We start from the raw sequence: 23,041 nt of genomic DNA on the forward strand, positions 1-23,041 counted from the left end.
TGGTGCACTTTGAAACGAAACATTCCTTCTATCAACCAGCCACATAACCCACTGCTTAGCAACAGAGGTTGCAGATGTGTACCCATCTGCAAGAGGGAAAACAATTCTTGTTATCCATCATTCTCACAACACAGCAACACAATTTCTCTCTAAGTATATAAGGGTTTGTTGCTTGGTTTTTAAAAAATTATCTTAAATTCACATTTCAGTATAAATCCAGGTCCCCTCTACATTCAATGAAAACCAGATTGTGAACTGAAAAGAAAATGTTTCTAAAGCACTTTCAATACAGGTGTTTGAGTAAGGTTAATTTCAACATGAGAGGGAACTCTCCTTGGGTTGCTGTGTCGGTTTGGGCAGCGACAATTCTTTTTGCACAGCTTTCCTTTTCGGAAGGAAAATATCAATGCACCTCAAAATCTCAGTGCCTATTTCTAAAACTGTTTGCCTGAAGGCCAGAGGTGACAGCCCAGCCCTGAAATCCCAAATACATTACCACAGGCTGGGATATTATTTCCACTATGCAATTCCACTGCAGAACACACATCAATACTCATCTCTATCCATAAATCAATGAAACCTATTTTAGGCACAAAAGCTTCAAAAAAAATCCTTCTGACCAACCTCTCAAATTAATTATGCAAATGCTGTATCAAAGCGCACAGATATTTTTTACTTCAAATTTTTAAAATCTGCACAGACACTCTGAAAGGAAAAGAAAGTAAATGCCTAATTATACACACTGAATAATCCAGATAATGGCTTGTCACATGCAGCATTCTGAATGCAAATCAGAACAATGGTTTAAGCTGTAAACACAATGTGGAAACATCAAGTAACTTTGATCTCGGCTTTGGCAAGAACACATTTCCTTAAGATTACCTTCTGTATTCAGTGGGATTTATATACATATACGTACACACACAGATATAGATATATATAGATATACACACATATATGTACATATATGTGTGTATATATATATATATATATACACATATATATGTATATATATGTGTATATATAATGAAGCATTTTTTCCCTGTTGAATCTCAATGCCTTTCCTTACCGAACACACTCTATGAGTTATTCCAAGAGAGATGAACTGTATTTCTCCAAAACAGAAGGACGCTGCCTCTTACTGCCTTTTTGTTCAAGCAAAGTGTGATTGGTTTTGCATCCAAAATGCCCACATAGTGTGGCTGTACTCAAAAGCTCCTGTGCTGAGGAGCAAATACCAGCTTAAGAGAGAGGAAGAAAGCCATACCCAGAGCAAGCAACTAACCTCCTAATGCCTGCTGTGGAAATGAGCCCTAGCATGCACTCCAGGCATGTTTAGGAGGTAGGATTTTCTTCATTTCAGCCTACTTCTTCCTAACACAGCAAGTAAATCTTGCAGAAATCAACCTACCAAAGGAAGGGCCAAAACTGAAGAGATGAGAATGTCCAGGTTAGACATGCCAGGGAGGCAGTGGAAACCACTGCTGTCCTCTTTGCCTGATACTAAAAAAATTCCTTGGACCACTGTCCATGCTATTAAGACAAATTTCAGCAAGTGTAAAGCTTTATTTCATGACAATATTATTAAGGGGAGATTAGGCTTTAATGAGACAGTTCCATAGCTTAGGAATTTAGGTTGGAAATTAAAAATAAGGAATTTCTGTGGCTAACACTGACTGAAAAGTGTAAGTGAGACAAGAAAGTCTGTCTGCTGTATGGTGCAGCAGTCTTCACTTCCAACCCAGGCCTTGCTTTCTAACACCTTTTGCCATTTACAGGTAAAACACAAGATACTAAATTTCATGTTGTGGTTATATTTATTTTAAGTTATGAAGAAAATCTATGAAAGTAACAATACAGGAAAATAAATCCACGACTTTAAAAAGTCACCTCCCAGTAGCTGCACTGCTTATAAGATCCTCAGCTTAGGCTAAAGGCATTTATTGCACACACCTGGATCCCTCCAACAAAAGTTACTTAAAAAAAGGGAAAGGAACATGTGCTGATCAAACAGAACACTCCATTAAATGGTGATGCAAGACTGCATGAGATACACATTGAAGGCCAGCAGAATTAATCCACACACAGGTGTAAAATAAAACAGTACTACAGAATTGTAAGATTTCTTGAGTATGTGCACCTCAGCCAACACAAGCCCTTACCTATCCCTGCAACTCATTTTTTTCCCCGGCTGAAACTGCCAAACTCAAGAAAAAAACCCAGCCAGTTTCACGTGTTACTCCTACAAGGCAGTCACATTGAGAACTTGTACATCAAATTCAGTTAGGAAAGTGAACAAAACTAGGACAGACACCTTCAACTTTAATTTGTCGAATGTTCTAATGATTCAAGTCTATTCGTGAGGTTTTAACTAAGCTTTTCTTTTTACTCTTTTATAGTAATATCTGCCTATCCAGACCAGGTTTCAAAACGTAAACAGGGACTTGTTACCTACTTAAACAGAAATCCTATCCAGTGTAACATTTATTAAGACACTACTTAAAGCACTGTATTCTCCCCTCTATGTCTTCTTGGACATCAACTCATTCCCCATTTGCTGCTCCATTCAACAAACCCGTTACTTGGTCCAATTTCCATATTGGCAAAATGCACAAGTTTGTGTGATTGTAGGAAAACAACCATAACTACTTGACAAATACCTTAAGAACTTCAAGTTGCAATTACCAAAACATGTCATGAGCTTTCTCCTAAGTTTGCATCAGCTTATAGGCTTGCTAGCAAAGGGCAGTCATGCATGCAAGTTTTCTGTTTTAATATTCCTCCTCCTCCTTTTTTAAGCAAGATTATTCTCATCCTTAGAAACAGGAAGTCATTAAGTTAAAAATGTTTATACTAAATGAAAACACACATATTGCCATGACTTCTACTCAGTGACTATTGGGTGGTCTCAATCTGAATCCACTTTCTGACCAGCAAGTGCTTCCCCTGGAGAAATTATCAAAGCACGGCCTCAGAGACCAAGGATTGGAAAGGTATAAACTATCAGCTACTATAATTACAGTTCAGGATTTAATATTTTTTTTTGAAGACTTTAATATACCCCAACAAAACTCCCAAACATCTGTTTTCAGTAAGCATTTAAATAAATGTTTTCCCCACACTATATCAGAAATTGGCCAGTGCTGTGTGTTTCTTGGGATGAGGTCAGCAGTGTGCCTTAGTGCAGAGCCTTTGCTGCAGTAATTACGTTTATTTGTGACAAAGTGTGGTTGAAGGGGGAAACCCACAGCCCACTGGCATGCTCCGCTGTAAGCCTCAGAACCTTGAGTGCCTCCAACATGCCAACTCTGGTCATACTCTTCTTATTCACAAACTCCTCACGTTTCCTCTTGAATTGGATACACATATAAAAAAAAAATCTTAATTTTACTACCGTGATAATAATACATTGATGGGTGGCTCACAAAGACTTCCCATGCACAGAACATCTGACTACAACTCTCCCCACACTAAGAAAAATCTGTCACTTGCAATTTGAGTTCATTGTCAAACTCACTACAGTCTGCTTTTTATGGATATAAATTACATCTCAGGAAAAAAACAAACTTCAGTCCACCAGCACACATTTTCAACTGCTTTTTCAACACCACCTGTCCCTATTAAAGGAAAATGGACTTCCTCCCAAACTCAAAATTTTAATTATTAAATAATTGGAAGAAGTGAAGAATGCTTCTCAGAAGGGAGCTGCACAGCAGTTCCTCAGTGATCATGAGTTCTTTTGGGAAACTTGAATGCACTTCCAGCACGCCCACTTGCTTCCTGTGAACAACCAGCGTGCAGAATTGTTTGGAGAGGTCTTCCAAAGTGCTGAGAACATGATTTCTGTGCATTCTGATGCTCTATGAATCACCAAGAACAGAATATGAAGCCAAGAAACAGTAAAACAGGCACATGCACATACAGCTAAATAAGAGCTGCTAAAACTAATAATAGCAAAATATATCCTGAAAATAGCAGGAAAAGGCCAACAGGAAGCTACACATTTTGCCACTTCCACCTGAGACTCTTTACTTTTGTTTGGACCCACAGATCAATATGAATGTCAGGAATTAATAAAGCTAAGCAGTAGAGATCAGCTCTCCAGAGACCAGCCACATCTGCTCAGCAGTGCCAAGCTGCCAGCTGGATAGAGTCCCAAAAGCCTTTAAAGGGTCATCATGCACAGCAAAAGCTTGTACTTGAGTAAAAACCTTTTAGCTTAGCAACTAAAAAGGTAATAGATATCCTGCTAATTACATTAAGTAATTAAGTCATGTTTAGCTCTGTTAATTAGGGTGCCTAATTTTAAAAGGTCTAATAGCCACAATATTTAAATTTCCGGTTTGTTTGGGTAATGCAAGAAAAATCTATTCTAAACTCCTGTCATTTTTTTGGCTGATTCAAAAAAAGAAGTTATGCTGTTAATAGAAAAGTTGATCAGTTGCAATGAAGAGTCAAATAAATAATTACTTGTTGAGAACTGCATATTCTAAGCAACTTTAGTGTATGAATAATCGCTTAAAAATGCCAAGCAAAACACACCCAGGATCTCAGTCGAGATCATCAAGCACACTAGGATACTTTATCTGGGTACAAATTGTCAAAATGCTCTTTCCTTGCGCACATCTGATAGAAGCCTGATCAGGGAAGAAATAAACCGTGCAGCAGATGACATTTGCCTCCCTCCCCAGTATGTCCCTCACTGGCACACAAGGTCTGGCAGGCTAGAAAAGCTCCCATCGAGCTTTTGATACATGAAGCTATTTCTGAAATAATTGCTGGCCTACATGGAAATTGCTCCTTCCAAATATCTCAGATTCAGGAGTACAGAACCATCCATGCCCACTTAAACACAGCTTCATCTACAGCTTTTTCTACAGCTGCAGGTGGCTCAACTTCCATGTGACAAAGACACAGCTGACATCTTCAATACCTTGGCAGGCAGGTGCTGAGGAGATCTGTTGTTCAGGTTTACAACAGCTGAAACCCCACTGCTCCCAGGGCATCACAGCCCAACCAACACTCTTTAATACAGGGTATCACACCGCTGATGTTTGCAAGGTATTTCCAGTTCTTATCTTTTGGCTTGTTTCCAAGCAGAACCCAAGAGCTGAGGCCAGGCTGGACCACTACAAGCCCCACAGACAGCTTGTTTAGTGAGCAAAGAAGCCACTTCTAAGAGCACTGTTAAGACCAACCTGCTGAAATTAGTCTGAACAATTCGTGTCCAGCACAGCAATTCCAGGGCTGTCTATTTTAACGACAGCAAATCACTGCTCTCAAATTTTACTCATAGCAGCGGCCACTACCAGAGGGTTACTCCCAGCCCTAAAAGGCAGTGTCTGTGAAGGTTTGTCACTGCACAGTAATGCTCTTTCTGACCACATGCAATGCATCAGGAGCACATCCAGCATCACAGTGCCACTACAGAATGTGGGACACTCCCCATGAAGGCACCTAGAATTATTAGCCCCCATCCAATTAGCAAATTCAGCTACTAATTTTATATGCCTTTAAGCAGGGCTTATAAACCACACAACAGCACCCCAGACCAGCCATCTGGAAATACAGATGTCATCTGCTCACCTTGGTAATCTGCTGCAAGGTTTTTCAGATGAAGATGTATTTCATCTTGTGGTGCTATATAAATAAACAAAGTATTATAAACAATCATTTTATCTGACTGGGGTTATGTCATATGGTTTGCTTTCTCTATGAAAGAAAACACGTACATAAAGTGCAACCAGATGTTGTTGGCAGAGAATCCATTTAATAAGGACTCATTTCTAAAAACATGATTACAGATGTGGCCTACATCCTGAACCCAATGTTTAAGGAAAAATTCTCTCTTTGTGAATTTCTATGTTTTCTCTGAGTCTACTAACTCACCCCCAAAAAAAAAAAAGTCTCCTACAACTGAAAAAGTTGCATGCCCTCCCCTTTCACAAATCCACCAGAAAAATAATTCAAGCACACCGTTATAAAAAAACCCTGAGCACGCTACTGAGGAAACCTTGCTTTGCAGCAGCTCACTGCCATACCAGCTGTGAGAAGGCAACAACGCAGGTTAAAACTAAGTCTAGACTGAGCTTCCTTGCTACAAATACATAGCTAGGACTGCACCTGACTTGTAATTTGATTTTCAAAGTGCAAAAATAGTTATTACAACTCTGCTTGCAGAACTGCAGAAACTACAGATGCTCTAAGCAATTACTTGTAGGGTTTTAAGTAAAAAAAAATTAAAAGTCAACTGAAACATGCCGAAGTTTTTGATGAATAATATCATCCTTGAAATCTCAGAAATTCAGCAAGCTCTCACTAAGGCAATTAAAATATAAAATAAAGATTTAATTGATGCAGTACAGGATTGGTTAGGATATAAAAGGTTGTTTAATTCTGATAAAACCTTGAGCAACCAACAAAAAGAACAGAAACAACAGATAAGTTTTAAATTCGAAATCAGTTAAGTCTGAATAAGAACTCCATTCTTTCATGCTTGTTGATTTATAAAATCCTATCTACAGCCTCAAGAAAATGAGAATAAAGCTCAAACTCTTTTCAAAACAGGAGAGAAACAGAAAGACTGACTGCATCATTCCACATCTGAACCCAAGAGATTTTCACCATATTTAATATCCAAGTATTGAATTAAGAACAGTCCTCTTAACAAACACACTCCTCAATTAGATCAGACAAGTTCATATTCATATGAATAGACAATCCAATGCTTAAGAAAAATTGTCTCTCTATATAATCATTACTCTCACTCCACGTCCATGATCATATAAACTAGTAAACCCCCCAAATGTTTAGTGGTTCCCAAGACTATTCCCTTAGCAATGCATGTATTGAAGGAACGAAAATACTTAAAAGCTAGGTTAGTTAACTACCAGTGACATCAACGAGAACCAACAGTTGAAAAGAAAGCAACCCCTTTCCCCAAATTATCTTTTGATTAGACCTCTGGAAAATAAAACCAAGTAACTGTTTCAGAGGACAGCACCACTTAGGAGCACCTACATTTATTGGAAAAGCTCAGGTATTTGATTAATCTAGATTATCTTTTCCAAGCAAGGTATTAAAAAGGTCATATGAAATGATGAAAAAGTCAAAACATAAAAATCAGAACAGGGCAAAGTCCTACTTTCACCTAAGAAATTCTGTGTCAGATGATGTGAATGGAGCTCACATTTTAAAATCCTCTCACAACCAGCCAATTTTTAATCAACAGGTACATAGCTGCTTGCTTCTGGAGGCAGAAAGATGGGACAACTGGAATTTTACACAACTATTTAAAACGTCCCAAGTGACCTTTAACAAGAGCTTTAAACATCTGTTTTGAGAATCATTTTCAACAGGATTAAATATATATGCATGGTTGTATAAACACTGTCTTTCGTGGGGGAATCAGATTGATTTAAAGAACGGTCAGACCTCGTGGCTTGCTCAGAGAGGAAGCTCTGGTGAGGATGGATAAACAAACACTCCAAGCCCAGAGGTGAGCAAAGCACTTGTGTCTGCTCCAGGAGGAAAAGATGCTTTAAGTGAGAGAGGCTGCTGAAGTGTCCAAGCTCTGAAGCTCAGCTGTGCTCCCACCCAACTGTTTCCAGCTCCTTTGGTTTGCAGGTGTGATGCAGGCTCTGCCCACATGCAGTCTATCTGCAGGGCATCTAAAAATTACTCCCAAACTTCCACTGCTACAGCCTCGCTTAAAAAGAGAGCCCTGATGTGTAGGTGCATTTACCTACTATTTATAACAGAAGACTTGCTAGCAAAGCATTTTTTTTAAACATAAAAGAAACCCCAGTTTGAGGAGCCTATCTATGGATGGAGGTAGGAGAAACAAATGTGGATGTGTGTGTATTTGCTTATTTTCTTCAGAGGGAAGACAAATAGATGGAATTGCTTGAGAACCCAAACCCTTATAGGTGTTTTCTGGACACATTAATAAATCAATATCAAAACCTCCATTCACCTACTAGCTGCCAACTACTTCACACAAAGGGTTTAACTGTTGCCAAGATGGGTGAACATGAACAGCTGTCACATCAGTATGGGATAAAATATCTTGAAAGGAGAAAAATAACATACTGCAGCATTTACACAACATGTGTTAAAAAGTCCGAAAAAAACCCAAACAACTCACAGCCCAAGTCTTTTCAGAGATTAAGCTAAAATGCAGATAGAATATTTAAATATAACAGCAATCTGAATAATGAGGTGAGAATTAACAGAGAGCTGTTATCTGGGTGTTAACAGGACAGAGCTGAGAGGACACAAAGCTCCAGGCCCCTGGTACCAGGAATCTGTGTGCAGGCATAATAACCTAAGTGTGCCAGCCACTGCCCTGCTGGGGCACCTTAATTAGCCAGCCAAGCCCGACTCGAGTTTGCCTTGTTTTAAGGCTTCCAGCATCCTTAGAGAGTTCTCCAAACAGCAATTCAAAGCAGGAATGTGGTTAAGGGGAAAGCCTCTGCTGGCCACAAACAGCGCTGTGAATACCTCCTGCCTTTCTGCTCCCGAAAGGGCTGAGCCAAAGAAAGAGCTGTGGCTCAAGAGAAAGTCTCGGTAGCTGTGGGTCCGAGTCCAGTGCAAACCCCTCCCCATAAGATGCTGCAAGGAAATCCCTGCATCTCACAACCAAGACAGTTCTACTTTCTGCTTTTATAACCCTCAGTGCTGATCTGTCAAATACACCAAAGAGAGCAATCTAATTAGAAAGCTGCACAATTGCACACTTTTGGTCGTTTTTGCTAGCTCAGTTTACCACAAAGAACAAACAACTACAAGATCAGATCCTCATTCAGTAAATATTGTCACTCAGACCTCTCAGGAAACTTAGTTTCACACAACTGCAAGGTAAATAAATAATTTGAAGATATCAGCTGCAACCTTTTATGTTTTTCACATTGAGTTACACAACCTTGCAACCCTCAAAACACACAGATTCCTGTAGAGGAGTAGAATTTTACAAAGCATCCATACTCGTGTCACCTCTGCTCAGAAGTAGACATTGCAATAAATTTCTGGACAGGCAAATCCTACTTTTACGAATGCTTCAATAACTTAGGCACTTCAGGGCAGACTTTTTTCTTTCTTATGTAATGCCCATTGCTGGAATCCAGAGAAATATTTCCAAAATTTTATCCTTCGGGTAATATGTAGTTTTACTCCTTCTGTCAGCTTGCTTTCTTCCTTTCATCAAGCAGAATCCTCTTGTACTAGATAGGGCATAAAAGGACTAAAAACACTGTGTCCAATAAATTTGACCATGATCACAGGGCTGATGCACTGCGAGTGCTAATCTCAAATCACATACCGCTTTTTGCTCCATGATGAATCCAGTTTTCACCTTCATCTTCCAAAGTGCTACATGTTAGGCCACTGTGAGGGCTTTCATTTTTACCATTTTTACTTCTAAGCCACTAAAGGCAGAAAATATACAGGAACAGAAGTTAAAGTTATGCCATTGAACCCTAATAAGAGAAAGAGTATTAGGAAAGCTTCTCTTAGATTTCTCTGAATAAAGAATTGGATAAGGTATATTGAAGAGCACATGCAGAAATAGATGGGAAGAGGAAAGAGTTTTGTATACTGGGTATAATTCAACCACTGCACCCAATTTCACCAATGCACAAAGATGCAGCAGGTTTTGAGAATAAGGGTGGGGGAAAATATCCCAAAGCCTTCCAAAATAATTAAAAGGACATTGAAACAACAGCTACGGTTTTGACATCTGTTTAGCTGTAGTATCTCTTAGTTTGTAAATATCAAAACTCTGTTTTTTTCCTCCTCCTCTCTCCTTGAGAAGTATCTGCAGAAAACTGCAGTAGTGCACACTCTCTACCCCGAAAGACCAATGTTCTAGTATAGCAGAGGCAGTGAAAAACAGATTCAACATCATTCCCCTTCTGGCAATGCTCAACAAGAGAAAGAGAGAAAGCTACCGGCATACCCTGCGCTCTTGCTTCACACTGAATTTCTGGCTGAGAGGCACAGTCATTTATTTATAGAATCTCACAGCAAATTTCCTTGCATCCTGAAGTGCATTCTGATTATTTTATCCCTATTTTAGCACATTACAGTCAATAACATTTTATAACTGTAGTAAAACACAAAATGTACCAATAACAGCTAAGGGAATTGCAGTAAGTGAGAGGCAACAGAAATGAAGGTCAGGTACTCACTCTGCCAGAAAACAGCACTGCTTCTCAATAAGCTTGAGCTCAATGCTTGGAATTAGTGTTTCAGAAACACCAGGCACGGTCAGATCTGCTACACTGGCTTCAGTGATAGTCCTTTCAGTGAATCTGGGTGTCTTCTGTTGGATTTACTGCTCCAATGGCATTTGAATCAAGGCAACTTCCTGAGTAAGCCAGAATTCAGAATAAATGCACGAAGATAGGATATAGTGATTAAAGTATTGCCCAAATCGTCTGCTATTGGTCTCTCAGTTCCTTCAGGCACTCAAACTGCCTCAATTTTAAACTCTGTTTAAAGTAAAATGAATGAACACCAATAAAAAAGTTTGACGGAAAATCCAACATCAGCCAAATCTGGCATTGTTTGTTTCAGTTATATGGAATCATTGTGTCCGGTCCTTGAATCCTCTTTATTATACCCTCATTTCCCCTGACTGAAGAAACCTCTGTAACAGAAAACCCTCAGGAGCCGTAATTTAACAAAGACAGCATCCAAACTTGATACAACAACCATATGAATGAAGCCAGTAATCTGGGTATGGTTAGAGCTGAAAAAAAATAAATTTCCAATGGACAAAATGAAAACCTACATTTGATAATAAATCTTCTTTTTATGAGTAGGCTTAAAACTCTTCCTCTTGGTACAAGAATGTAATACTGTCTTCCTTGCCAAGAAACAAGAAAAGGACAGAAACCCCACACACGACAAGAACTGTAAAAAACCAGAATAAACATCAGATACACAAAGTATTTTCAAAAAGTCCTCATTAACCAGACTTCTTAAGAACATCAGTGCTTTAAATGAGTCTTCAGAAAGGCAGCAGAAGTCAGAGACACACCAGGGCTGGTGCAAAATGAGACAATCGCACAGGAATTACTAGAAAGCCCCTCCACACATTATACTATGATAAGAAAGCAACAGGCTACATGTGTGCAACCATGGCAGTCACACACAGATCTCGGGCTGGAACATGCCCACACCACCTTTTTACTACAAACATCAAACAGCTGAGAACCCAAAACTAACTGAACTTAAAGGAGGGTGGTGTTTGCACCCAAAGCCAGGCACTGCTGTTTTGACAATGTGAACAACAGCAGAAGTGCTGCTACTCCTGTTCGTGCCTTCAAAAAGTGCCCACCACAACAAGATCTCTCTGAAGCCACTTGGCTGCTCACTTTTAAAATTTGGGGGCTCTGTTTTGGTTTATCTGACACTGAAATCCTGACAACAGAAACCAAGTTCACACAGGGGCAATACTGCAACAGGCAAAGTAATTTTCAGAAGCTCTTTCTTGTTAAAGTCAGTATCAGGTTGTCCAACACGCTGACACAGCTAGAGCTGTTATTTTTAAACACAGCCATAGTCTATTTAACTAAAGCATCTTTACTCTGACTGAGCCAGTATTACTTTGATAAGACTCCTTAAGTCTCTACACTGAAGCCTGCATATCATTTGAAACAGAGAAAATGCAAACGTTGGAAGAATCCTTCACTGCAGCTAGGAGAAGAGAAAAAAGGAGAAGAGAAAAATGGAGAAGAGAGGTGCAGGAGAAAGCTGGGAGGATCTGGCACTGAAGACAATAAAGTGCTATCTGCAGGACAGCTATTTCACACTGAGAACTTGTATCACTCACCCACTGGAACAATTTCAGTCAACTCCAACAGCAAACAGCTTTCTGCTGTTAAGAACTCAGCACTACACTTCTAAAACAATTTTTCTGCCAAGTTTGTTTCTAGCAACGCTAGGTTTTCTGACACATCATTTAACTGATGAGAACCCAGATGGAAGGAGAAGAGAGGCAATGCCATCGTCAAAGAGGCTGCAAGCTACAATTACACGTTTTGGGTGGCTTGCTGAGATATGCTAACCAACTTATTTGTATACATTTTCCTCAATGGAATTCTGAAGTCTTTCTATGTAAAGTTACCTCGTAAACACATGCAGAAGTACATTACTAGAACCAAGAGCAACCCCACCCTTCCCTCTCACCAAAGAAAGAAGGAATTTGTTCTATACACATAGACAGTGTGGCCTACTTGATGTAATAAAGTTCTCCTATGGCAGTGTTTAGCCTCCACTTCTTACACATAACTTATGAAATAAAGAAAAAGGTAAGAGAGGCAATGGTATACACTACTCAGTAGTGCAAACCTTTGAATCTTACTACAGAAAATTTAGTTGTGCATCTTGTGCTATGCATGGATACTGCAGGCTCTGGAGGCAAGGGAAGGCTGCTGTGGAAAGCAACACCAAGCACCCAAGACCAGCACACCACACAGGACTGTCACCCACTGGCAGCCACACAGTGGGATATGGGAGCCACACAGCCTAGCATGCTGAGATTATTTTAATTAAAATAATTTTGAAATTACATCATTTTCCCAAAACATTGCATTGATCCCAGAACCTTCCTTTAAACGCGACTGTTCCCCCTCAGATTCTGAAGGCACTGGGAGGGTAAGGGGAAACCTCGAAATCTGGGGGCTGCTACACTGTATCTCAAAGCCTAGAGAAATGGTTAGATCATTCTTGCTCTCCTACCAGTCAGTCCCCTTGCAGGAGACAGGTCCAGCACTGCCGGCAGTGCCTGGCAGCAGGGCTATCACCACACAAGGATCAGGGCGCTGGAGTCTGCCTGGAGGCCGGCACTGGCAGCGCCCCATCTTCTTATTCCCCCTTTTCCCTGCTTCTCCCCACTGCCTTTGACACCTTGCACACACCCTGGTGCTCACTCAACCCTCTCTTGAGTTAATTCAACTCTTTAAAGAGAGTTAATGCAGTCAAAGGGGGGAGAGGAGCTTCGCTGCCGCAATTCACAGTGAATTGCACAAGTTCAGCCAGCAGCAGGGCTTACACAAGAGAGGATGAAGCAGGACCACAGGGCCAGGAGGGAAGAGCAGGATTTCCCCTTTAGCTCGGTTGTAATGTACGACCCAAATACTTCAATCGGATGGAAATCAGCCCTAAAGAGGAGTGACTGCATTAAAGAGGTGATTATATTTATTGCAGCGGTGACATACAGACTTCTTATTCGACAGGGCTCCTAAACAGGATTACCGAGCTTTAATTTGGTTCTTTAAATTGGTTTTGGGGGGAGAGAGAGAGAGAGAAACAAACAACAAAAAAAAAAGTTTATAGAGAGGGTGGAATAACCTTGGAGGGAGTACACTACATTATGCCATGTCACCCATAATAGCTTCCCCAGTGCAATATGCTCGTGCACATTCTCCAAGTTAACTAATAAACAGAAGAGTCATAAAAAAGATAATTACTTACACTGTGCACTTGCACACTGCAACCAGTAATTTTGTAGCTTTAGTTCCATCTTTCAAGTATCAATTATATTGACAAGGAACAGCGGCAGCAGTGCAGATCACAAAAGGAGTAAACAAATGACCTTTATCTGACTTTATTAAAGTAATAAAGGACAGACTTTTTTTTTTTTTTTTTTTTTTTTTTTTTTTTAAACTTACTTCAAAGAGAGTTTTATAGCTAGCTACCAGCAGGGTGTGGACTGAAGCTAAAAACTTTGAAATGGGTCCCTGTGAAATCTGAAACCAAAATACAGCAGAGGTCACCTCTCTGTGAAGAACCGCCTTGTCTGTATGTATACTATAAGCAAAGCTCTGTTAGCTCAGCCCCGGTAATAATGTAATTCAACTTAGCCCCTGGGAATAGCAACAACATCAGGTTTCTACTACAAAGATAAATTTACTGCACACAATATCTGTTACTATATATTTGCAGCATGTTTGATAGTAGCCAGACACTAGTGTTACATGCTATACCTCAAGCTATTTTCTCCTGTTAAAGGTTAACCCAGGCTATAAATAATTTTTTATTCTTACTCTCACCATTAGCCAACTCTTTTTAATCAACATTGCAAGTACATTAGTTTTATGCAATGTACTAGCTAATATTAATAGGAAAGGAAGCAATACATCTGGAGGTTGTTTGTTTAATTGTTTGTTTAAATTTTAAAATATTTTTCTTGTAAAGGGGAGAATTTCAACCCTTTTCAACAAGGAAACTGATATTTTTTCCTAGTGGAGAGACGGAATCTCCTAAGACAAATATTGGGACAATAAGGCTAATACACTTTGGTCTGCCTTGTGGGTTCCTGTGAAAGTTCACAGACGCAAACTTGGTGACAAACTCCATATAGCAATCGAGATTCTTGGAAAGGGTTGCCCAATACACACATTGCTTTGCTGATACATACGGGCTAGGCTAGGCTGGCTGTTCTTTCAGCTCTAGGAAAGGACCAGGCAGATGAAGCTGCTGGCATTGGAGCCACTGGATGAGCCTGGGCTCCTGTTGGCCCTGCCTGTGGAGCAGACTGCTCCTACCTCCTGCCTCCACTCAGAGCTCTCCCTCCCCTTCACTCCGAGGTCTGCTCTGTGTGTTTGCCACATCTCTCCTCAGACGGAAATCTCCGCGTCTAAGCAAAGATTTCCCAAAGCACTGGAATGAAATACTGACCACCCTTGCAGGGCAACACCTCTCTGGTAGCAGAAGAAATGACCAAACTTAACCATCTCCATTGGCCACTTTGGGTCCATTGTTTGAGAGACAGTGCCTTGATTCAGCAAATTGGAGACTTTCAAACTTATATTTTGAAGGACACAGGATCCCACCAGGCAATACATTAAGTGCCACTTGATCTGATTAGAAGCACTGACATGCAATAAAACACTCATGTTAGCAATGGTAAGGAAAAAGAACAACATTTTCTGCTGACCAGACAGAAAAAGCTTCCATTTCGAACGGTGTGGTGCTTGAGAAGAACTAAGCAGTCTTGAAATCCAACTCTTAACCAGGAGCTGTCTTAAGACATGTTAAAACAAGGGGCACTGGTCTTTAAAAACATCTAAGTTTAAGTAAACACACACAAAGAGCATAATGTATATGCAACAACCCTTTAAAGAGGAAGCAGTATTTCAGTTTCTCCCCAAGTTCTTGGCTCACAGGAAAACATCTGATGTAAAAAGGGAACCAACCCAATCTGTCCCTCTGCCTCCTCAGGGCAAATTATCCAGGCACCTATTAAAAAACCTCCTGATGCTTTACAGCTTAAATGTTTTATATAGTTAAACTGAGTTGTCTTGAGTTCACATGCCTTTTGTTATTTGATATGTTTTAACTACGAAGCTACCTGGATTCATTTCAAGATTTTAGTTGTTTTTTTTTTTTTTTTTGAACTAACCTGTTTTAGAGCACAGACTTTGTCATGCTAGCACTACACAGATGTATTCAATCTCCCTGCATGCTGCAAAAGTATTTAAACAAAGTTTGAAATGGAGTAAAAAAATGGACGGGGGAACCTGACTGCCAGACCACTTGGTTTGGTTTCTGCTTTTGTGTTGGGTTCATTTATTTTGAAACACCATAAATTTCAATGTATTTGCAAGTTCTTCTGCATTTCTTTTCTGCTCCATACCAGACCCATGATTTTGATCAGGTTGATAAGGAACAAAACAAACACCTAAAGGGGGCTTTGCTGGTTACAGACATACTTGGCTTTACAAAACATTGTACTAGCTATTATTAAAACATGCATCACAAGTCCTTTTTTCTCCTTGAGATGCTCAGGATTAAATCTTTGCAATAAAAATATTTACGAAAATTTGACTGAGAGATCTACTTTGGACAGCTTGTCTTAGAAGATGGAGTTTTTTGTTCCAAATCATGCACACACGGAGGTATCTGCCAAGCTCTCCAACTGTGTCACTCCAGTCCTTAAGCCATTTAACACAGAACATGCACATGTCCTTTGGATGCCAAGTCAGCTACGTGTCAAAGACAAACAGCTCTGCACAGCCAAGCCATTCCAATCAGCACATCAGTAAGAAATCTCATTTGTATTCAGTATTTTGCCCACCGATGGCAATGGGGAAAAAAATAATAAAAAAAATTAACACATACCCACAAATGCTTTTACAACCTCAGTAACTTTAGGAATAAGAAAGTTACACAGACTTTGGCCTGAAAACACAGTTTGCCCTAGGGGGGAACAGCTTCTATTTAGCAGCTGAATTAAAGACCATCTTTAATTGAACATCTTTGCCTTCCGCCCTGATGGTTGGGTCCAGAAACATTTGAGTTACCAAAAGAGTTTTGCCTTTGTCTATATTTTTAGATATATTTAGGTATTTAAAGACAGTTGCAATTGAAAGCCAGAAATTGTACAGATTAACTGTGAACACTCCAAAGACAATTATCCCTTAACCAGGTATTTAGTGCAAAGCTTCATCTGCAATCAAGATCTGAAACAGGATGATGGGCATGTTGTAGGTACTATCACAATTTAACACAATAACAGAAATATATATTGAATTGGTACTTATTTATTATTGCAGTAATGCTGTATAAGAAGAGCTACATAGGATAATGGAGCATAGGAATGCCAGGTACTATTTTTATATACAGGTTCTTACACCCTAAATCTCAGCACCTTTAAAGAACTGCAGTCAATACACCTGAAAACAATAATTTGAGAAGACTAGATCTGACCCTCCACAGGGTACACATCCAAATACAGTCTGTATATTCCAAGAACAAAATTTTAGGTTAGGTTTTGGTGACTTCAGATGCACAGCAAATATGGTATGTCACCTGGTGTGTAGCAATAATTTAAATAATATTGAAAGGCAGCTTGCTCAAATCGTGTTTTACTCCTGTTTTAGCATTGACCAGGAGCCTGGAGCAATAGTTATACAATACATTAACACTCCTAAAAACGGTTGTGTATCTGAGTCAGGAAAAAACAAAGGTACTTGTGAGGTCAGTACTTTTGAGTTATTGTATTCAGTTCTACACAGAGCTGGATGCACTGCCTAGTATTGTCCACTGTTTCCGTCCCAAAATTCTATTTTCAATTTCACCTAATTTTTCATATGTTAGGCCGAAGGTTGCCTCTGCTAAGTGTCTGCTAGATCTGAGCATCTGAGCCAAAACACTTCTCTCTTTCTGACATCAGGGCTCCTAAGTGTACTTTCCAATGCTGTAATTTAATTTTTAAATTGAGGATATTTTCTTTGGAAAGCACTACCCAGCTTTCAAATACTTGACTTCGTGGCCTTAGAGATGCTCTTTATAAATACAGAGGTTTTTTTGTATATACATCCATAAAGACTAAAACGTAATATGGGTTGTTAAGATAGCACTGGGATACTGGATTATATGAAATTACTTGCATTAATACCAGCAAGTAACCCAGCCAATTTATAATTTACATTGCTCTAGAAACTATTTATTTGAATCACACAGACAACTTCAGTACCAAGCTGCTCCCACAGCATTCTGCCAAGACTTCTAGAGCTGTCCAAAAAAAAAAAAAAAAAAAAAAAAGCTGGTCTTTTGTGTGTGTGGGGGGGGTATAATATATACTTAAAATTATATTCTGCCTTCCTTGTTTTGACTGTATTGAACAGTTGAGTAAGTTTTACCCATCAAGTAAGCTTTCCTATTTTGCACTCTGTTTACTATCAGGACACATGCAGGTTGGGTGGCAAGCACCCTCGTTCCAGGACTGACATTTACCGTGCATTTGCAAACAGAACATCCAGGTCCACCTGGCCTCTAACCTATGCTGTGTTTAGTGTAATAGCGATACATGATGTGCGGACGGATAACTTGTTTCCCACAAGAAAAAAAAAAAGCCAAACAAAAGCAAAACCAACAAAACTCCCATATAATTTAACACTTGAATATACGTATTAATATTAAAAAAGAAAAAAAAAAAGCTTGAGATCATTTATTACAGGTATAGATGAAGACAACAAGCAGAGACTTTCAAAGCAATTCAATGAATCCTCTTGGCCACCACAGCACAGTTCAGCTCTTGGCTGAAGTGCTGCCAGTAACACCAGGTAGTCGTTCAGGGCAGCACAGCAACAATAGGGACAGCAGTGAACTCCTGTCACTCCGTGCTGCTCAGGACTGCCACGTACTTCAGCTGGAGAAGCAACTTCAGGAGATCCCAGCTGCACAGGGGAGAAGGGATTTATCAGGTGTTAGCTGCTGTGGGTCAAGGAATGCTACAAAGCAAGCCCCAGCTCTCACACCATCCTGTGATTTACGGATCTTCACCTCAGCCTGCTGACTCACATGAAAACTGCCTCCTGCTTTGATGTCACTTGGATTTTAACAATTAGACAATCCAAGGCAAGAAAAGAGTCTCTTCTCAGCTAAGACCACAAGAGTTTAAGAGACCAGAACAATGAATGAGGCTATTAGAATATTTCCCTAATTAGCACTTTGTAACAGCTGATTGCATCCTTGTCAAGCAGAATTGACATTACTACCACAAGACACAAACTATGTTTAACATGCTCCCAGAGTCCTAAATAAACAGACACCTACATCACATTCACCAGACTGTAAAAATCCAGGGGGGAATAAAACACCAGGAGCCATCACCCTCCCAATGAGGTCTGATGTTCTCAAGCCTTCTCCCACTATCCAAATTCTCAATGAATCTGTAAAAAATCTCAGCTTTTTAGCAGTCAATATTTTCCAGTTTACTCTACAGTTTTGCACTGTCATCCCTCTGCCACCAGCCCAGATTAAGAGCATGCCATAACTGAACATACTTTCTTATCTAACCAATTAATATTTGTTTCTCTTAACTAATAATCTGGATATCAAATTATCTGCAAAAAAGCCATGTATGTGCTAGGATATCTTTAAATGAAATCCCTCAGAATCCCATTTATGATGATGTACAATGACATGTGTTATCTTGAATACAGAAAAGAAACAAAAGTGTTTTCCCACATGTCAAGTCCTTCAGAGTTAGTATAGAAGTAGAGCAGACTCTGTGGGCAAACAGAACTAATATTAACACACAATGAGTAAGTTACTGCTTGTTCCCTAAGGGTCAAGTAGCTTTTATTCATCTTCATCTGCCAAAAAACACTACACAAAAGACAACTAAACCCCAAGAATCCTACCAGAAGCCACACCATCTACCACCATCTCTCATATGGCAAGAGGCATTTCAAAACATAGCTTGAAGAAAAGCCTGTGATGTAATGGGAAGCAACGCTGTTAAAAAAATGTAAGATCGCATTCTTCTAAGTCAATACCAAAACAATGACCGACTCAGTTTTTGAAACAGCAGCACGATGAAAATGCAAAATTGATTTACAAGGGAAATAATAGCCAGAGGTTACTATGGCTGCTAGAGTTTCAGGACATATTTTAAAGAAACTAGAATTCGTATCCAGCTTTAAAAAAGCTAGCAAAAAGGCAATTTTATGCACCATCTCAAAGTGAAACAAGTTATTCCCATAAATTCAAATTGGTTTTTTAAAGCACTGACATTCCAGCACCATCCACAGCGCAGCAAGGACAGCGCTGCAGTTTTAATGGGCAATGATGATTTTAACAAGGGAAAAACGAGCAGCCTTTATTGCCTTCTTTCAGTTCAGTTCTTGATCCGTAAAACATTCCCCTTACAAAAGGAAACAAACTAATGCTGGCCTTTCTTAAAACAGTTTTAGTTTCTCCTCTCTTACATGTTAATTTCTCAGGATTTTCACAGCAAAGAGAGCCTTATGCCAGGTCATTTGGCCTGTAACAAGTGGAGCTGAACAAAAGCAGGCGGCCTCTGTGTGCAATGTCACCTCTAACATCACATGCAACAGGGACCGTTCCAGCACAGTTGCACCGAGCCCAGCTGGGTTCAGCCAGCCCTGTCCAACAGCTCATTATTCCATAACCAGCAAAGGGTCACCACAAGGGCTGCAGAACATCTTGCTGGCCAAGGCAGTGAAACTGCCCCATTCCCCCAGATGGCTCCAGTCCAACCACCCTACAAACACTGCAAAGCCTGGGGTGTCAGAGGCATCACCTGGACCTTCTCTTTGGGTTAGATGGTTGTCGTGTACATGACAGCTGGAATGCGCCACCCTAAAATCACCCTTCTCTTAAATAATGTTGCCTGCCTCAATCCTCAGGCAAGAGTCAAGGATAATGACTGATTTAACCAAGAGACCATTAAATCCCCAGATATCCTAAAGCATAGCAGCACTCCGTCTATTGGTCAGGAATTAAGGACGTGCTTAATCATCATCATCATTGTGCCTACTAACCTCTATCATTAAACACTCAACCCCTAAGCAGTTCACCCCTTTCTGCCTGGAACTTCACATTCTTCCAGCAAAAATTAAACTCAAGTAATGGTATCTTCTGAGAAATAATGCAACTAACACTAAAAGCGTTAACATGACAACATAAAGTTAAAACTGGTATACTCTATTAGTCATGCAATTATCATTTCGTTTCATTGAGAAATACATGCACTTCTTACTCAAATCAGCATTGAGCAGCTTGTCTGGTAACAGCCAAAGAGCTCATGCTGTTCCCTGGGTTGACTCTTTCCCTGCAAGTACTGGATGCCACCAAGGAGGTTTGTACAATTTGTTCACACGCGGTTTCCAGCCAGCAAGGCCACTGAAGTGACTGGCTGTGCAGCCCTGAGAACTCCCTGGTACAAGGCAAACCCTGGCAGGGAGGAGAAAGGGAGTCTGTCACAGCAGAACTGCTGTCAAAGCAGACACATGGAGAACCTGCCTCGTCTTGCACCGCTCCCCCCAAAAGCCACCACCATCCCTTCCCGGCAGATCACACAGAGCCATACCTCTGCCACACCTGCGCTTCACTCCACTCATCAGCAACTGGACCAGAAGGTAAGCGAGACAGCCTGAACCTGCCCCAGGCACACCAAAGCGCTCTTTGAAAGGCTGACATTTGTCAGCTTCATTCCTCTGGTACCAAAACTCATTTAAGCAGCAACTTCTCCCACACAATTCAGCTATTCTGTACATTCATGCTTTTATAACCCTTGGCCATTCATTTTTTTTTGCCCTGATGTTCATTGCCATTGATTTTATCTATTTGTTTTTTCAAACTTAACTCCTCCACATAGTGGAACCATGCAGATGAGGCACATGCCTACACATTTTTCCTCCACTTGGTATCACATCACTACCCTCCAGACACGAGTCTAGGACATGTGAATGAAAACCAGCAGATTCAGGCTCAACCTGCCTGTAACATAGTGATGCTGAGAAGACAGAGGCAATCCACCTCCACGGCCGGGTTGTTGCTTTTGAGGCATGCTCTATCTTCCTTACAGAGCCACTCCAAGGCTTCCCTGCCAAAATCCCATCGTTCATCCATGCAGACACCGCTTGCCCTGAAGTCTGCAGCAAACACTGACTGCTAACTCCGCTCTGAATTCCTAAATAAGCTGTTTAATGCGAGATGAAAACTGACCAACACCTTTGGAGGAATAAACTCCCAAAAGGCCCACCGTAAATCCTCATTTCTGGAGCCTAAAGTTCAAGGCAGCAATCTTGAATTTCCTCCTCGCCAAGACAAGCACAGAATGGAGATAATTCCGAACTGCGAAGGGAGCAGGGGGCCGGGTGGCCACTGCGAGCCCGCAGCAGCGAGCGGCGCTGGGCTGATGCTGGTCACGCCGGTGGGTCCGCGCTGCCGTGACCGGAATGCCTGAGCCTGCACCGGGAAGCGCAGCCCCGGGCTCTCCGCACCGCCAGACACTCTAAAACCCCCAAATAATGTACATTTTAAGAAGTTTTCCGAGACTCGTAGGGAGTCCGCAGCCTCGCGGTGGAGCAAGGAGAGCCCGCAGCTACAACGATGACTCCCGAGGTTCTATTTGATCAGAGGAGTTTCGGAGCGGAGGCGCATTATTTAAAGCGCCGTCCTCCTCCTCAGCCCAGCGCCGAGGCAGAACGACAGCACTGCAGCATCTCCCCCGGCGGAGAGCTGGCGCAGACCCGCGGGCAAGTTCCCCCCCGGCGCCGCGGTGCCCCCGCACCGCCCCATCCCGCCGCCGGCCGCGGCCCCGCGCTCCCCCCGCAGCCCCGGGGCGGCCGCCACAGCGCGGGGAGCGCTCGGGGCCTCCGGCCGCCGCCGCCCCCCTTCCCCGACCGCGGCTCCGGGGCGGCCGCGGCCCCGCGTTCGGCGGGAAGGGAGATCTCCCGCTCCCCCGCCGTCCTCCTCCCGGTGCCCGCAGCCCGGGCGGCGTTACCTCAGCGGGCCCGCGCCTTTGTGCTGCAGTCCATCCCCGCGCCCGGCGGCGGGAGCGCCAGCACCACCGCGGGAGCGGGCGGGGAAAGGGGCGGCGCACTATGTGGCAGGAAGGGACACCTGGGCTCCTCCTCCCGCGCCCGCCCGCCCGCCGTGGATCACTATCTGGCAGCGCGCGGGGGCTCGCCCGCCGCCCTTCCCCGGCCGCCCCTCGGCCAAGTTGGAATCGCGGCCGCCTTCCCTCGCCCTTCCAGGGCTTCCAACTTGGCCGAGGGGCGGCGGCTCCGCCAGCGTCCTCCGCCCCGGCTGCCGTCCATTGTTGTCCCCCGCCCCGCGCCCCTGCTGTACCTGCAGTGCGGGGCTGGAGCATCGATCCCCGAGGGGCCGCGACGCTGGAGAGGGACGCGGCGGTGGCCGGCGCGCGGCTGAGGCGGGACACGGGGAGCTGTGTGCGGGAAAAAGGAATAAAGAGCCCACGCCCCCCAAACAAGCAACAACAACAAAACCCCGGGTTGGAAGTGAAATTTTGTGAAATTTAAACAGTTGTTGGGGCTGAAAGGCGGCAGACGGCTTCTCCAGATGGCTCATGCTGCTCAGGAGAAAGCTCTTTTGCCGAGAGCAGCCCTGCCTAAAAAAAGCTGCACAAAATGCTAAAGTCGTCTTGGCAAACACTGTCCTTTCTTTCTCTCCGTTTTTTTTTTTCCTCCCTGTTTTTTGTTTTCTTGGCTTTCTGTAGTTGTTCTGCTTTGCAGCTGAAATCATCCCTGTCTTGGTT

General features: G+C 42.0%; 1 protein-coding gene across 4 annotated transcripts in view; it reads right to left on the reverse strand.

The window, feature by feature from the left end:
• The window catches only part of ADD3 (adducin 3), a 91,301-nt gene extending 68,929 nt beyond the window's left edge, over nucleotides 1-22,372 (reverse strand). The window contains exon 1 of one of the 4 annotated variants that reach the window (XM_066190952.1): nucleotides 22,268-22,372. The gene's annotated coding sequence lies outside the window, so the exon portion shown is untranslated. Of the gene's footprint in view, nucleotides 1-21,258; nucleotides 21,438-21,523; nucleotides 21,543-22,267 lie in introns of those variants that run through there. The other 3 variants (XM_066190956.1, XM_066190954.1, XM_066190953.1) reach the window with 3 other exon arrangements.
• Between the last annotated feature and the right edge of the window lie 669 nt (nucleotides 22,373-23,041).

Source organism: Chamaea fasciata, unplaced genomic scaffold (genome assembly GCF_029207755.1).
Source record: "Chamaea fasciata isolate MVZ Bird 193981 ecotype frontalis unplaced genomic scaffold, bChaFas1.0.hap1 SCAF_9, whole genome shotgun sequence".
Classification (NCBI taxonomy): Eukaryota; Metazoa; Chordata; class Aves; order Passeriformes; family Sylviidae; genus Chamaea; species Chamaea fasciata.